Source organism: Myotis yumanensis, unplaced genomic scaffold (genome assembly GCF_028538775.1).
Source record: "Myotis yumanensis isolate MYYU_CA2020_CCGP unplaced genomic scaffold, mMyoYum1.0.hap1 SCAF_3, whole genome shotgun sequence".
Taxonomy (NCBI): Eukaryota; Metazoa; Chordata; class Mammalia; order Chiroptera; family Vespertilionidae; genus Myotis; species Myotis yumanensis.
Genome location: NW_027223754.1, coordinates 157,440,889 through 157,455,225, shown reverse-complemented (window position 1 = coordinate 157,455,225; position 14,337 = coordinate 157,440,889). Strand labels below are relative to the sequence as shown.

Genomic DNA, 14,337 nt, shown 5'->3' with positions numbered 1-14,337 from the left:
ATTCATTGGTTGATTCTTGTATGTTCCCTGACCAGGGTTGGAACCCACAACCTTGGTGTATTGGGATGGTGCTCTAACCAACTGAGCTACCTGGTCAGGACACAATTATTGTTTTAAAATCTTTATTCTGTGGCTGAATCATGGAATTTTAGAGCTGGAAAAGATCTGAGAAATCAGTCAACAAAACTGTATTGAATGTTTACTTTTAGCCTCTGTACTGAGTGTTGTTAGGGACGTAAGATGAATTAGATATGTTAAACCTTGTCCTCAAAGGGTTAAAATGTAGAGGTAAAGATGGATAAATGAACAAGCCAATGCCACGTAGTGTGCAATAATAGTGGAAGAACAGGCATGCTGTGAGGATGGAGATGCAGAATGGCCACCTCTACCTGGAGGTCAGTGGAGGTTTGAAAGACAGGAGGCAGCACCTGCTCCGTGTCTTGCAGAATAGAGAGTTTTCCGGGTAGGCCGGGGGAGGGGGCAGAGAGAAGAGGAAGGCCCGGGCAGCTGTACAGCACACACAGGGAGGCAGGACGTGGCGTTGAGTGTCCAGGTATTGCAAATATGGCTGTAGCATATGGTGTGAGGTGCACAGAGATGGTCTATAAATCCTTGCTGAATGAAAATGAGTAACTGATGATGGGGGGAGTGGTGAGAGAGGAGGGTGAAGAAGTTATGTGGGTGGCAGATCATAACACTAAGGAATGTTAATGTAGAAGAGGCGAGGGAGAGTAAGGTGGAGGTTTTAAGCAGCCGTTACAGAATCAGATTTCTGTTTTAAATTTGATTTAAAACATTCCTTCCTCAATGTTCCCATTTTCACTGTCTTAGACCTTCATCATTGTTCACTGAATTATTATAGTAGCCTAGTTAGTTCTCTGCCTTCTTCTGTTACCAAAATGATTTTTTCTTTATTTTTTCTATCACCATTTATCCCCCCCCCAAATGATTTAAAAAATACACTTTTATAGAGTTTAGAGAGAGAGGAAGGGAGAGGGAGATAAAAACATTGATGAGAGAGAAACATCAACTGGCTGCCTCCTGCACACCCTACACTGGGTATTGAGCCTGCAACCCTGGCATGTACCCTGACTGGGAATAGAACCAGTGACCTCTTGGTTCATGGGTCGATGCAACCACCGAGCTACACCAACTGTGCCAGATTTTTTTTTTCTTGAGATAATTTCTAAGATCTACTCTCTTAGCAACTTCCTGTTAGCTCTCAGCGAAGGCTGTCACAGTACCCAGGAGAGTGCTTAGCTGAATTGCATTGAACGAATTCAGTTTTAATGAAACAGATTTCCTACATATTGAAGCTGAAAGGCAACCACCTCAGCTTGAGCTGTCATGGGCTGACTCCTTGAAATGAGGCCACACTGCTGAGTATGACAGTGTTCACCAGGTAGCTACTGATAGCTAGGGATTTGAGGATCACTCCCCAAAATTAAAATATGAAACTCACTAAGAATGGGTATTGATTTTATTCCCCAGAGAGTATGCACTGAAAAAGACCTTATAGGTATTATACCTTAGTAAATTAAATTTACTAAAGTTAGTGACAATAATATTTTGGAGATTACTAACATCACATAGACTTCTTATTTGTTTAGAGCAATGGGAACATAATGTGAGCCACTTAGGTAATTCTAATAGCCACGTTAAGAAAGGTAAAAAGAAAAGATGAAATCAATCTTTTTTAAAAAAAATATATTTTATTGAGTTTTTTACAGAAAGGAAGGGAGAGAGATAGAGAGTTAGAAACATTGATGAGAGAGAAACATCGGTCAGCTGCCTCCTGCACACTCCCTACTGGGGATGTGCCCGCAACCAAGGTACGTGCCCTTGCCCGGAATCGAACCTGGGACCCTTGAGTCCGCAGGCTGACGCTCTATCCACTGAGCCAAAACGGTTAGGGCGAAATCAATCTTAATAATACATTTTACTTAGTCTAATATATCTCAAATATTATAATTTCAACATGTAATCAATAAAAATATCAATGAGATACATTTCATCCTTTTTTTCTCACGTTAAGTCTTTGAGATCCAGTGTGCAGATTACATTACTGCACGTCTCAGTTCAGACCAGCCACATTTCAAGCGCTTAGCAGCCACACGTGGCTGGTGGCAATCATATTACAGGCCCTTTCTGATAGTCCACCAGGCGAGCGGGCTTTGAGGAGGTGGGCGAGGAAGACGTTGGTGAGTTGCCAGGCTCCTTTAAAAAGGAGCTGTGCCTGTGGCAGTCTTTGCTCGGTGACAGATCCGCTTTTTCCTACCTGGGATTCTGAGGGTGATAAGAACAAAGTGAAGGTTAAAGACACCTGCCCTCTATTCACTCAACATCTTTGAGCTTCTCGGGATTTGCACATGCATTTAGTTCGACCCAAGAAACATCTGCTATCTGCTGTCTTCTTGCATATCTGTTGATGACATTTAGTTTCATACCCACAGGTTTAGTTTTTCTCTTGGTTCTTTGTGCCAGTTTCCAAAAGTGGAAAATTATTTTCTTCCAGGATAAAAATATGTGAATGAAACTCAGATATACTTTGCAGGGAAGATAAATATAACACCCAGTCTTTGAGACAATGATAATAACAGGGCTGTGTGGATAAAAATGTGATAGTTACCCTCAGGGCATAAGATTGCTGCTGGGTGACAGCCAGACTGACTCTAAGTTTTGGGCATACATCATTCCTTTTTCCAGATTCTCAACCACATTGTTTCAAAGCACAGCTAAAAAAAAAAAAAAAAAAAAAAAAGCAGCAAACTCCAAATAAAAACCCCCACATGATTCCAAATCCACATAATGAAAACATGAACACAAGGGGTGCTTATCATTCTGTGGACTTCCATGATATCTTGGATTTGCTTAAAAAAAAACAAAACACCCTGGGGTTCAGGAGGGAGTGGGTGGGAATACAGATGAAACAAGATTGGGTACAAGTTGAAGTTGAATGGGGGCACACGGGAGTTCATACATTCTCTCACTTTTGCATAAGCTTGAAACTCACTTGAAATGCCACCAGATTTCCATTACTAATGTTCTGTTAAATATTACTTCTATGTATACTTACCCGTAATTTACATAAATAAGATCACAGTGAACTTGTTTTGTAACAAGCTCTTTTCACTCAAAAGTACATTTAGTCTCTTATTTATAAGCCTTTTAGTTGTTTCCAATTTTTTTTTTTTAAATATTTTATTGATTTTTTACAGAGAAGAAAGGAGAGGGATAGAGAGTTAGAAACATCAATGAGAGAGATTGATCAGCTGCCTCCTGCACGCCCCCCACTGGGGATGTGCCCGCAACCAGGGTACATGCCCTTGACCGGAATCGAACCCGGGACCCTTGAGTCCGCAGGCCGACGCTCTATCCACTGAGCCAAACCGGTTCAGCTCAATTTTTAACTAATATTATCAAACTTCTTGCACATGAACCTTTTCTGATTTGTATTACTGCTGACTCAGAGGTATGTGTTTTTAATATTTTGATACATGTTACCAAACTGCACTTAAGAAAGGTTGAACCTATTTAATCTCATATCTAAGCCAACACCAACCTTTGTTAATTAGCTTTGCTAATACAATGAAAACATGTTATTTCATTGTTCAGATTATTTGTATTTCTTAACTGTCAAGAATAAAAATATTTTCATATGCTTATTAGCCATTTGTAGTGTGTGTGTGTAATATGCTTGTTCATGTTCTTTATCAGATTGTCTGTTAAGGTGTTGAACCTTTTTATTGACATACTAGAGGTCTGATGCACGAAAATCGTGCAAGGGACTCGGCCCTCGCAGCCACGGCGGCTGCCTGCCTGGGCCCTCACAGCCCCGGCTTCATCTGGAAGGTTGTTCCGCTGTTTGACCATCTAGTCTAATTAGCATATTATGCTTTTATTATTATAAATAATAGCTCTTGGCATATTAATGACACATACCTTTTGTCATATATGTTGCAAATATTCTCTTGGGTTATTGCTGCAACTTCAATTATGGTGTATGTGTGGGTGTGTAGGTGTTTTCCCCTACCATGTAGTAATTTTTAATATTATGTAACCTAAACTTTAATATTTTGGGGTTTTGGAGTCATGTTTAAAAAGTCCTTTCTCAACACAGGACTATGAAACTAATTCCAATATTCATTTATTCTTAGCTTACCTTTTCATTATTAAAATGCTGTTGTAAAATGTGAACATTATAATACTTAACATGGACTATTTCTTGTAATTTTAACCCCACAGATAAACACCATCAATAGTTTATATTTATAGCCCTAGCCAGTTTGGCTCAGAAGATAGAGTGTCAGCCTGTGGACTCAAGGGTCCTAGGTTCGATTCCGGCCAAGGGCACATGCCCACGTTGTGGGCTTGATCCCCAGTAGGGGGTGTGCAGGAGGCAGCTGATCAATAATTCTCTCTCATCATTGATTTTTCTATTGCTCTGTCCCCTTCCCTTCTTCTCTGAAATCAATAAAAAATATGTTTAAAAAAAGTCTACTGAGCCCTGACTGGTTTGGCTCAGTGGCTAGAGCGTCGGCCTGTGGACTGAAGAGTCCCGGGTTCGATTCCGGTCAAGCACATGTGCCTTGGTTGCGGGCACATCCTCAGTGGGGGGGGGGGGGTGTGCAGGAGGCAGCTGATGGATGTTTCTCTCTCATGGATGTTTCTAACTCTCTATCCCTCTCCCTTCCTCTCTGTAAAAAATCAATAAAATATATTTTTAAAAAAAGTCTACTGAGAATCTGACTTCAATTTTTACATGTAAGTCATAAATCCATTTGGAATGTATTCTGGGATGTTGAATAAGGTAACGATCTATTTTTCTCCCACAAATCTAGCTGGTTGTCCTTAAATACTTTATTGAATTAATCTTTGATTGACCATATAGCAAATATGGTAAATACTCCTATATGTACTCAGGCTTGAATTCTATCCCATGACTGTTTATTCCTACTCCATTACCATCCTATATTTATTATTCTTGCTTTACAATATGCTTTGCTATTTGATCATATAATTCCCTTTTATGAATTTCTCCTCTATTTTCTTGGCATTTTAATATTTTTTTCTCTGAGTGAATTTTGGAGGAATTTTGCTTAGTTCCAAAGCAAGAAGACAATAAAAAAGCTCTTAAATTCTACTGGGACTAAGACTGGAATTGTGCTAAATTTGTGGACTAATTTAGTGAGAACTGAAGAATAGATTATAGAGTAACAAATTTCAAAATAAGTCATAGGAAAAACAGAAATAATGATTTAATGAGGTATACTTGTATTAGGACGTTTTGGGTAGTAAATGACAAAAATCCAGATAAAACCCAAGTTTAAGCATAAAAGAGCTTATTAAATCATTTAACTGAGAAGCTTTAGGCATGTCCAGATCCCTGGACTCAAATAATATCCAGGTTGGCTTTTTTAGCTTCAATTATAGATAAACCTCTATGTGATAGCAGAGGTGGCCTGTCTGTTCCATGCTTATTTAATCTTTAGCACCTGCAACATCAGAGGAAGAGAGCCTTTTTCCTTATGCCAGTGAAAGTACCAATGATGGTTGTCACTGGCCAGACCTGGATCAAGTGCAGAAGTGGGCGCAGGGTGGGAAGGTGGGAATCAGGTGGACTGGAACCACAAAAGCTACAGTTGGGGAGGGGTGCTTTGTTGAAAGGAAGTGACTGTTGAATAATCAAACAAAATACAGAAGTTATATACTATAACTAGAGGCCTGGTGCACAAAATTCTTTCCCTAGGTGAGGGTGGGGGGTGGGGAGGAGAGTCCCTCAGCCCAGCCTGCACCCTCTTCAATCCGGGATGCCTCAGGGGATGTCCGATTGCCTCTTGCAATCTGGGACCACTGGCTCCTAACCGCTCACCTGCCTGCCTGCCTGACCACCCCTAACTGCTCCCCTACTGGCCTGATCATTCCTAACTGCCTCTGCCTCGCCCTGCACCCAGGACCCAGGATTCCCTCCCTCTGGCCAGCCGCAGGCACCCAGGACCCGGGCCAGCTTCGCCTGGGTCAGCCATAGCTGCAGGGGACTGTGGGTGGGTGGCTTTGCCCAGGCCACAGCTGCAGGCACCTGGGACCACGGGGCAGGCGGCTTGTCCCTCTCCCGGACCGCAGCCCCAGCTGCTGGTACCTGGGACCGTGGGGCGTGTGGCTTGTCCCTCTCCCGGGCCACAGGTGCAGGCGCAGCCACTGGTGTCCGGGACTGCGGGGCGTGGGGTGGGTGGCTTGTCCCTCTCCTGGGCCGCAGTCTGGCTGGTCCCCATTCCTCTCTCACGAGCTCATTTGTGCCTGGCTGGTCCCCATTCCTCTCTCCCCAGTGTTGAGTGTCTGAGCCATTAAGGCATGATGGCCATTTGCATATTAGCCCTTTAATATATAGGATACCCATTTAATTATAAAAAGATTTTAAAGAAGCATTAAAGAATATTACTAAGTTAAAGTTCTAATACTATTTTTCAGCATATCAAAAGTTACTTTGGGGCTGCCCTGGTGTGTCTGTGGTTGAGCATTGACCTATGAACCAGGAGGTCAAGGTTCATTCTGGTAGGGGCACATGCCTGGTCCCCAGTAGGGGGTGTGCGTGGTGGGGGGAGGGGGTGCAGCCAATCAATGATTCTCTCTCATCCCTCTCCCTGACATTTCTGTTTCTCTCTCCCTCTCCCTTCCTCTCTGAAATCAACTAAAAAAATATCTTCTATATAATAAAAGCCTAAGCAACCGTTATAGCAGAACGACCAGAATGACTGGTCGCTATGATGCGCACTGACCACCAGGGGGCAGACGCTCAATGCAGGAGCTGCCCCCTGGTGGTCAGTGCGCAGAAGCTGGGTTCACGGCTGGCAAGCATAGTGGCGAGCATAGTGGCGGGAGCCTCTCCCACTTAGCAGCAGCGCTAAGGAGCGTGAGCCGAGCAGTAAGGAACAGCAAGCAGGTGGGCAGTAAGGAGCGAGGGCTTTCGGACTGCAAGAGGGATCCTGGACTGTGAGATAGCACAGGCCGGGCTGAGGGACGCCCCCCCGCCCCAGTGCACTAATTTTGTGCACCGAGCCGTGTGTGTGTGTGTGTGTGTGTGTGTGTGTGTGTGTGTGTGTGTGTGTATAATATATACATTCATATATATTGTATATATATGTATGTATATGTATATATATATATAATATATATATTTTTAAATAGTAGAGGTTGAAAATTAGTGACCCATTGACTGTATCTAGCTGGCAGAGGTGTTTTGTTTGTTCTGTAAAATATTATTAAAAATATGTTGTTTAGTCTTGGCTGGGTAGTTCAGTTGATTAGAACATCATCCTGATATGCCAACGTTGTGGGTTTGATTCCTGCGCACATACAAGAATCAACCAATGAATGTAAAATGAATGTAAAAATAAGTGGAACAACAAATCTCTTTCTCTCTCTTTACAAAAAAAAAATTAATAAATTAAAAAAAATATGGTGGTCTTGTTTTTCATGGGAAAAAAATCAGAAAACCTGGCAACACTGAGTCCTCATTCCTGCAAGAACTGGCTGGACTTTAGATGAGACATCTGAACTATCACTCTATCCTCTACCACTCCTTAAGTTCTTACATTTAGTCTATTCCTTCACTTATGAATCCTTCTTAGTCTTTAATTTAGGTGTTTGAGTCTGCAATCTCTGGCCTCTATGATTACAGAATGCTAGTACCGGAAGAGATAACAAGAAGTCATCTTGTCTAGCAGGCTCCTTCCTCCTCTCTTTATCCTCTAAGGGATGGAGAAATTGAGGTCCAAAGGCTTTACACACCTGACCAATTTTATACAGCTCATGCAAACAGGATTCTATTATATGCCATTAGACCCCTTCCTCAGATCCTAATATAGGTCTGAGGTTAAAACTTTTCAGGTTCAAGGACTCTGTGCTTAAAACTCTTGCTTTGTCAGGCCCTGAGGCTGAGACCTTAATCCGGTAAGCTAGGCTCTAAGTGAGGCCACTTGCCTGTGAGGTTCTAGATTACAAATCTTGAGTATCTGTCCCTTATCTTCCCAGCCTTATTCTCTATTGCTTAGCTGCATATATCTCATATTCCTGGGATGTGGGTGTGTATGTATGTGTTATCCAAATATACCCTATGCTTTCCAACCTATCTGATTTAGTGTTATTCTCTCCACATAGATTACCCTTCTCCAATCTCTGCCTGACATAATTTTTTCCATCCTTTAAAGTCTACTTGAATGCCATCTCATCATAAAGTTCAGTAGTTAAGAAGGTAGTCTGCATGAAACAGACTTGGTTTGAAATCTTGGCTCTGTCCTTTACCTGCCATGTGATGTTAGACAATTTAATCTCTGTAAGCCTCAGTTTCCTCATCTGTAAAAGAAGAATAACATTCCCTTTTACAAATGGGTTGACCATAATCTCACTGGTTAAAAGTATTTCTATGTACTATAGGAATCCTGTCTTAATTTAGTTATTCATAGTAGTTATTCTAATATTCATCAAATTAATTTTTCATCTTACTAGTTATTCATCACATATTATAAATATGCTATTATATTTTATAGTTATACTAGAGGCCCGGTGCACAAAATTCATGCATGGGTAGGATTCCTAGGCCTGGCCGGCGATCAGGGCCGATCGGGACCTTCCAGCTGCCAGCCAGGGCCTTCCTTCATTCCGGGCCGCCCCATGGTGGTCTGTGCACATTATAGAGAGTGATCGAATCCCCGGTCTCCCGGTCAAACTCCTGAGGGGACACTTTGCATATTAGCCTTTTATATATATAGATTTTCACAATAGATGAGGGCAGGGACTTAGTCTTACATGTGTTTATATTTTTCACAGTACTTAATAAGAGCTTGCAATTTCTTAATTACTGAGTTAATGAATATGAGTATAATCTTTCTGAGATGTTCATAAATTCTATAAAAACCAGAATATAATTGTAACAGCTGAATCTCATATTATTACCTTATGAGGACCTTTGGAGATTCCAAAGGCTTTATACCAAAACTATATTTCTCTTAAGCAACTTATGCTAAGAACCTCAGAGCCTAATTTGTGGTGGCACCCCTCTAGCACATAAGATCTTTTGGCATGATTTATTATTTTGTATTAACATACCCCCCCCCCCTTTATTTTGTTTTCCAATTAGTTTTTGTGTCTATTTTCTCTTCTAATCATTTTCTTCTATTACAGTATCTCTCTTTCTAAGCACATTTAATCTTTTGTGAGAGGTAGAGTATCAATAAATAATATATGTTATAAAATAAAAAATAGTTGTTAAACCTTGTTAAAGCATCTTATTTTTTTATTTTTTATTTTTTTTGTTAAAGCATCTTATTTTTAAAAATCTAATTCAGAGAGCTGTCATCTACTTCAAGGCCACCAGGAGAGCACTTCTCCAATTTCCTATCCCACTTAAAAACTCATTCTCATCTTTAAGAGAGCAACATCTTATTTGTCCTTGTAAAATACTAGAGGCCTGGTGCACGGATTTGTGCACCAGTGGGGTCCCTCAACCTGGCCTGCAGGGATTGGGCCAAAACTGGCTCTCCGACACCTCCAAGGGGTCCCGGATTGCGATAGGGTGCAGGCCAGGCTGAGGCCCCCCCCCCCCCCCCCCCCGCCCCTGCATGATTGGGGTCAGGGAGGGACTGCGGGAGGGCTCCAGGGCATGTCAGCCCATCTCACCCAGTCCTGATCGGGCCCAATTGGTGCCAGGGAGGGACCGCGGGAGAGCTCCAGGGCGTGTCCGGCCTGTCTCACCCAGTCCTGATTGGCTGGACCCCACCAGCAAGCTAACCCACCAGTAGGAACGTCTTCCCCCTGGTGGTCAGTGTGCATCATAGTGACTGGTCAAATGCTGGAATGGTTGGACACTTAGCATATTAGGCTTTTATTATATAGAATATTTATCATGTAGAATACAGATAAGTAAAAAGCAGAGTAGCTAAACAAACAAGAAATACCATCTGGTAAGAATCGTATACACTGCTGCTTTTATAACTCACTTTTCTCTCTTAACAATGTATTTTACATTATCTTTCATTATCATTAAATAGTTTTTTACATCACCATTTTTTTTTTTTTGGTGTGTGTGTTAATCCTCACCAGAGGATATTTTTCTTTTCTTTTCTTTTTTTAAAAAATATATTTTTATTGATTTCAGAGAGGAAGGAAAAGGGAGAGAGAGAGAGAAACATTCAAGATGAGAGAGAATCATGGATCAGCTGCCTCCTTCAAGTCCCCCACTGGGAATGAGCCCACAACCCAGGCATGTGCCTTTGACTGGAATCAAACCTGGGACCTTTCAGTTCGCAGGCTGATGCTCTATCCACTGAGCCAAACTGGCTAGGGCCAGAGGATATTTTCCATTGATTTTTAGAGAGAGTGGAAAGGAGGGGGAGAGACAGAGAGAAACATTGATGTGAGAGAGACCCATCGATTGGTTGCCTCCTGTATGCGTCCTGACCAGGGCCAAGGATGAAGCCGCAACTGGTATGTGCCCTTGACTGGAATCAAATCCGGGACCCTTCAGTCTGCAGGCTGACGCTCTATCCATTGAGCCAAACCAGCTAGGGCTACATCACTATTTTTAATGGCTCAAAGCATCCCACTGATTCTGAATCAAGGTAGTCAATCAGACAGACTGCAACTCCACATTCTCTCCTAGAAAACCTGAGAATGCTCTTATTTAAACCAATGAGTGACCTTCTCTTATCCGCAACCATGTTATCTATGTCTAAGAAGTATGGGTGTAATATATTTAACTTATCTTTTGTTGGTGGACAAGCTGAATTGAACTCCACCCAGCTAAATGTGTATGTGAAGTTTTGATTATTTCCTTTTGAGAATTTCCTAGAAGAATACGTACTTAGTCAAAGTACTTACACATTTTAAGGATGTTTATACACAGTTCTAAAATGCCTGGAGGAGAGGAAAGATGTACCAATTTCGATTCCCACCTGCAATACCTGTTCACCGAACTCTTGTCCAACACATATTATTTTCTTTCTAATCTTTGCCAATGTAATAGGCATTGAATATGCTATTTATATTTATCATGAATGTGGCTGAACATACCTATTTATTGGCCATTTTATATGTACCTTTTGATATATACTTTCTATTTTTGTTACTCTTGCCAATTTGTGAGGTTTTAAATGATTAACATCCATACCTACCTTGTCATCTTCCTTCCCAGCTCTGCCTCCTATCAAAACTAACTTATATGCTTGGTTTATGCACTCATCTCCTATTTCTTTAGGAATTCATTGTTATCCTCTTTCCTGCCAGTATCTGTAACTCTGGCTACCATTTTCCCCTCTTGCACTAAGAAACATCACTAAGTCTCTTCTTAAAGAAAAGCTCCAAGTCTTTTTCTTTCACTTGCCGTTCTCCTCTGGCCACTGACCTTTCCCTTTTCCTTTACAGCTCAAGAGACCTTAAGGATTATGAACAGTGCCTATGTGTCATAGATGCTTAATAAATATATAAACTTCTTGAAAGAACTGTCTTCACATGCTGCACCCACTTCATTACTCTCTCCAACTCACCATAGACTTACTTTAAGCCCTTCAATGCCTTCTTTATTGCAAAGATTTCAATATCAGAATTATATCATATATACACATATTTGTGAAAAAAAGGAAGGATAGCTCTAGCTGGTTTGGCACAGTGGATAGAGCGTCGGCCTTTGGACTGAAGGGTCCCGGGTTCGATTCCGGTCAAGGGCACATGCCCGGGTCTCGGGCTCAATCCCCGGTAGGGGGCGTGCAGGAGGCAGCCGATCCATGATTCTCTCATCACGGATGTTTCTCTCCCTCTCTCTGAAATCAATAAAAATATATTTTAAAAAAAGGAAGGATACGAAATGGGTTTTCCCCAATAAACTATGTAAAGAATATTCATGCAGAGAAAAAACTGATAGGTAATCCATGAAAATTTTACGTTACTTCTGGGTAGTTAAATGGTGAGTTTTCGTTTTTCTTTTAAATTTTTTTCCCACAACTTTAAGAGCAAGAATAATTTGCTTTGACATCAGACGACATTACAATGTACATTAGGAATTCTCAACTTACATTTTCTAAAAGGAGGCAGAAAACGAGAAGTGACAGGAGGAGCTGTGGGCCACACCTCCTTTCCCCGCGAGGCTCAGAACGAGAGGGGGTGGCCCGCCCGGGTCCCAGGCCGGCGCTCCAGCGGGCCAGGCCCGGACGACCTCCGATTAGCACGACCGCCTCTTAAAAGGGCCCCTTGCCCCTCCGCGCCTCCCAAACACTCGGGCATCTCAGCCTATCGGCTCACGACCCCACTCCGCGGGTAACCGTCCCTCGCCTCCGGTTGCCCTGGTAACAGGCAGCGGACCCAACACGTTTCTCAAGACTCTACCCAGAATGCTGCGCACCTTCCCGCATTCACTTCCGGCTCGGAGGGCTAACTCCTCCGGAAGTAGAAGTCGGTAATTCCCAGCCTGGTATTCGGCTGCGGGAGGGGCTCCCGCTGAGGGCGCCGGGCTGTTCTGTGCCTTCCCAGCTTCCGAGATGGTGGGATCGCTGCGGGAAGGCTGTTATCTCACCCAATTTGTTAGACTAGATAAATGGGTCATCTGTTAATTATGAACAAGCTGAAAGGCGTAAAGCACTTTAAAACTCTTTGCAGTATCATTTGTTGCTGAGGTATATTTAGAGAACTTCGAACAACTTAATATCTATAAAAACAATTAGTTTGGCTTTAGAAGATGAAGGCAAGCTAAGCAAAACAAACCCAAACCCAGATCGTACCGTACCCATCAGAACCAACCGCTATGGACACTTTGGAGCAGTCTTCCAGGAGGAATCCCGTTGTGTAGGTTGTTTTGTAACTTAAAAACTTTCATGAACACATTTAATTGAGAAAAGACACTTAACAACATGGCTGCATGTATTCCATTGTACCTCATGTGGGACATGTAAACTTTTTATCCTTTTTTGCTCTTAATTAGTGCTGCAATCCAGAAATGAAAATCCTTAGAGTCAAATCTTGGCCCATACTCTCATTTCTTTGCGTAATTATTTTTCTTCTTTAAGTTAGTCATTGGCATTTCCCTATCTTTCCTCGAATGCCCAATCCATCCCCATGTCTTTATACTGTAAGTGGAGAATTTACACACACAGCATCCAAAGCCCACTCAATTTTTAAAGTTTTAATTTTCTGATTATAAAGGTAATACGTGCTTATTGTAGAACATTGGGAAAATTCAGAAGAACACAATAAATAACACCGGACAACTACTGATTATATTTTTTTGGCATAAATTATTCTAGGTTTCTCTCTGTTGCCTTCAGAATGAATATAGAAAACGTGTTTGCTAATTTGGTAGGGAAAGAGTAATTTTTTTAACTTGCATTTCTTTGCTTATTCATGTAGCTGAAGAGTATTTCAAATGTTTATAGGCCAGCCCTGGCCTGTGTGGCTCAGTAGGTTGGGCGTCGTACTGTGCACCAGAAGGTGGCTGGTTCAATTCCTGGTCGGGGGCTCGTGCCCAGGTTTCAGGCTCAGTCCACGGTGGGGCATGAGGGAGGCAGCCAATTGATGTGTCTTTCTGACATGGATGTTTCTCTCTCTCCTTCTCCCTTCTCTCTCTCTCTCCCTGAAAAAAGGGTCAATAGAAATAGTTTAAAAATTTGTTTATAGGCTATGGTCCATCTCAAGCCCATTTTCTCTAGCTGGCCTCCCTTGAGTTTTCCATACTGAACACACTAATTTGTAATGATCTAGTTTTGCATATATATGTGTTTCACTCCATAACTAGATTGGAAGCTGGTTGTGTGGTCCTGGATAGATTAGTTTTACCAAGCCCACTTTCCTTATTGGCAAAATAGTGATAATAATACTTGCCTTGCTGGGTTGTAGTGGGAATCAGAAATAATGTTACCAATGTGAGCTCAATAAAAAGTGGATTTCTAAAAACTTATAGCTTTAGCATTCTAGTACACAAGAGGTGTTCATGTTTTTATAATATTTCAAATGAATAAACAATCCTAGCATCCCATCCAGTTTAGATATTTATTAAGCATCTATGACACATAAGGCACTGTTCATAATTCTCCAGGTCTCTTGAGCTTTTATTATTTAGATATGTTTCTCAGATAAACCATAATATCTTCTTCAACCTCAGCAATTCTCTTAATTATTCTGTTTCTGCCACCATGCCTGACTCATCATAATAGGTGCTGAATAAATGTGTGAGCTGAACTAAGTAATTAATTAGTTAATGTTTAGAGAGAGAAAGAAAGGGGGAGAAAGAGAAACATCCACCTGTTGTCCCACCCACCCATGCATTCACCCTTGATTCCTGCATGTGCCTCCACC

At 41.7% G+C, this 14,337-nt stretch overlaps 1 long non-coding RNA gene across 1 annotated transcript; it reads right to left on the bottom strand.

Moving 5' to 3' along the window:
* Nucleotides 1–1,692: 1,692 nt before the first annotated feature.
* LOC139005413 (uncharacterized) lies at nucleotides 1,693–12,362 on the bottom strand. Its single transcript, XR_011470674.1, has 2 exons — nucleotides 12,066–12,362; nucleotides 1,693–2,286 (listed from the first exon to the last, which is right to left on the bottom strand). It is a non-coding gene; the product is annotated as an uncharacterized lncRNA (long non-coding RNA).
* Between the last annotated feature and the right edge of the window lie 1,975 nt (nucleotides 12,363–14,337).